Here is a 3,737-nt window from a genome sequence, read left to right on the forward strand (position 1 = left end):
AAAAAAAATAAATAAACTTAAAAAAAAGAATCCCTGCCCTCGACTTTTCAAGGAAGGGGGGTGGGACTCTGATGAGACCTTGCCAGGCCTGACTCAAGTTCTTCTGGATGTCTCTCCACCCATCTGGATATGCATTATGTCTTATTGTTTTTCTTCCATTCATTCAATCTACTAACACACAACTAACCTAATATGTACCAGGCTTCATGCTGGAGAAAAGTAATGAACAAAGTAAACAAGGGCCCTGCTCTCCTGAAGCTACAGTCTGGAGGGCAAATGGCAAACAATCAGGCAAAGAGCTGCATTATTGCAGAGCTGTGATTTCGAGAAAAGTATAGGAAGTCACAAAGGAGCATAACAGGCAGATCTAGTGGAGAATATCATGCAAGAGCATTTGTCAGCCCACCTATCATGAACAATAGCCCCCATAGGTGTGGGCCACAGTCAGGGTGTGCTTCTCCTTGCCTTCCCAGTCTGGTGAGGATTCCCTAAAAGAAAAGCAACATCATTCAGGGTTTGCATCAGAGAGAAATCTAACTCAGCATCCTTATTTGTTTTGAGACCCAAAGGGCTTCAGGAGACTGCAAGAAGCAGGATCACCTGTCACACTACTCCAGGGCTGTCCATGCAGCTACTTAATGACAGATCTCACATCTTCTAAGTAAGATCTTTAATTCAGTGGGAGAATATTTGAGCAACCGTGGATCTTCCAGAGCCTCTATCACCACTTCTCTCCCATTTCTGCAATATAGAGATGGGGAAGTGGGAGGTGCAGACTACTGGGTATAAGACATGTTCATGGATGGATATACAACATAGGCAATGTAGCCAATATTTTGTAATAACCGTAAATGGAGTATAACCTTTAACAACTATACAAAAATAGAATTTTTAAAAAGAAAAAAAAAGACATCAGCAAACAGATTTCATCTCTCCTCAACAACTCTCCTCAGGAAGCATAAATTCCCCTAATTAACCCCAGATTTTCTAGCTTGGCCTTGTGATAGTGGGCGCCAGCCTGGATCAGAACCCTAGGCCTGGGTGTGATGCCTGGGTGTGGCTCACAGAAGTTCACTAGAGGTTCCTTGAGACCTTCACAGGGACACGGGCCCTAAAGCAGAACAGTCACACTGTCCATGAGAAAGCTGTGCATGGACTTGACTCCCCCAAACGTGTGCAGTGTGAGGCATAAGGGGCAGGATCTAGAGTCAGACAAGCTTGAGTATGTATTCCAGCCCACTATTGGTTAGCTACAGGACTTAGAACATGTCATTTAACCTCTCTGGGCCTCAGTTTCCTCACTCAAAAACCTCATGTTCTCTGTGTACACGCATGTGTATAGGTTAAATTAGATAATGTATACAAAATGATTAGCAAACTACCCAACACAAAATCCTCAAATATATATGAATGCAGGTCAAAATCCAATAGTTAGAACTGGCCATGGAACAACAAACTAGTTCCAAATTGGGAAAGGAGTACGTCAAAGCTGTATCTTGCCTCCCTGCTAGTTCAATTTATATGTGGAGTACATCATGCAAAATGCCAGGCTGGATGACTCACAAGCTGGAATCAAGATTGTCAGGAGAAATATCAACAACCTCAGATATGCAGATGATACCACTCCAATGGCAGAAACTGAAGAGGAACTAAAAAGCCTCTTGATCAGAGTGAAAGAGGAGAGTGAAAAAGTTGGCTTAAAACTCAACATTCAGAAAACTAAGATCATGGCATCCAGTCCCATCACTTCGTGGCAAATGAGGGGTGGAAATGGAAACGGTGACAGATTTTATTTTGGGGGGCTCCAAAATCACTGCAGATGGTAACTGCAGCCACGAAATGAGAAGACACTTGCTCCTTGGAAGGAAAGCCATGACAAACCTAGACAGCGTATTAAAAATCAGAGGCATCACTTTGCCAAAAAGGACCAGTAGTCATGTATGGCTGTGAGAGCTAGACCATTGTGAAGGCTGAGCACCAAAGAATTGATGCTTTTGCATTGTGGTGCTAGAGAAGACTCTTGAGAGTCCCTTGTACAGTAAGAAGATCAAATCAGTTCATCCTAAAGGAAATCAACCCTGAATGTCCAATGGAAGGACTTATGCTGAAGCTGAAACTCCAATACTTTGGCCACCTGATGTGAAGAGCCGACTCACTGGAAAAGACCCTGATGCTGGGAAAGATTGAGGACAAGAGGAGAAGGAAGTGGCAGAGGATGAGATGGTTGGATGGCATTATTGACTCAAGTTTGAGTCAATAGACTATAGACATGAGTTTGAGAAAACTCTGGGAGATGGTGAAGGACAGGGAAGCCTAGTATGCTGCAGTCCATGGAATCACAAAGAGTTGGCCACAACTTAGTGAATGAACAGCAACAAATGTATGTATATATGCATGTGGGTGTATACATATATATTATATACACATATATATTCTATATTATTGGAGTAGGAAATGCTAACCCACTCCAGTATTCTTACCTGAAGAATCCCATGGACAGAGGAGCCTGCTGGGCTACAATCCATGGGCTTGCAAAGAGTTGGACACAACTGAAGCAGCTTAGCATAGCATTCTATATTATATGCATATATATTCTATATTATCTAAAAAAGTATACATATATAAAATAGCAAGTACTTACATGTCAGGTACTTGCTCAGAATCACACGGCTATTAAGTGACACAGCAGTTTGCTATTTTGAACCTATATGATGTGACTCTGGCAGCTTAACCATATTGCTATGAAAGTGAAAAGTGAAAGTGAAGTCGCTCAGTCATGTCCAACTCTTTGCAACCTCCTGGGCTGTAGCCTACCAGACTCCTCTGTCCATCGGATTTTCCAGGCAAGAATACTGGAGTGGGTTGTCATTTCCTTCTATAATAAATAGCAAAAAAAGAAAAGAAAAAAGTGGGGGGAGGGGCGGGGAGCAGAGGAAGAACAAAAATAAGAAGGAAGAGGGGCAATAAAGATAAAATAAAATCTAATACAGTATTTTTAAAAGTCAAAATGAATGAAAAAAATCCACAATGAACAAAATTTCAAAATGTTAAATGAAGACATGATTCTCCAAAATCACTTTAGTGATATCCGACTCCTTGTAACCCTATGACTGTAGCCCACCAGTCTCCTCTGTCCATGGGATTTTCCAGGCAAGAATACTGGAGTGGATTGCCATTTTCTTCTACAAGGGAGCAGACATGATTGGTAAAAGTGATTTTTTCTTTTTGGTCTTCTCTGGTGGCTCAGAAAAGGACATCTTTTTTGGGTGTTAGTTCTAAAAGGTCTTGCAGGTCTTCATAGAAACAGTGGAAGTGAGAAATAGATTTAAAGGAGTGGATCTGATAGAGTGCCTGATGAACTATGGACGAAGGTTCATGACATTGTAGGGGAGTCGGGGATCAAGACCATCCCCAAGAAAATGAAATGCAAAAAAGCAAAATGGCTGTCTGAGGAGGCCTTACAAATAGCTGTGAAAAGAAGAGAAGCAAAAAGCAAAGGAGAAGAGGAAAGAAACTCATTTGAATGCAGAGTTCCAAAGAATAGCAAGGAGAGATAAGAAAGCCTTCCTCAGTGATCAGTGCAAAGAAATAGAGGAAAACAATAGAAAGGGAAAGACTAGAGATCTCTTCAAGAAAATTAGAGATACCAAGGGAACATTTCATGCAAAGATGGGCTCGATAAAGGACAGAAATGGTATGGACCTAACAGAAGCAGAAGATATTAAGAAGAGGTGGCA

Source organism: Bison bison, unplaced genomic scaffold (assembly GCF_000754665.1).
Source record: "Bison bison bison isolate TAMUID 2011002044 unplaced genomic scaffold, Bison_UMD1.0 scf7180017864041, whole genome shotgun sequence".
Classification (NCBI taxonomy): Eukaryota; Metazoa; Chordata; class Mammalia; order Artiodactyla; family Bovidae; genus Bison; species Bison bison.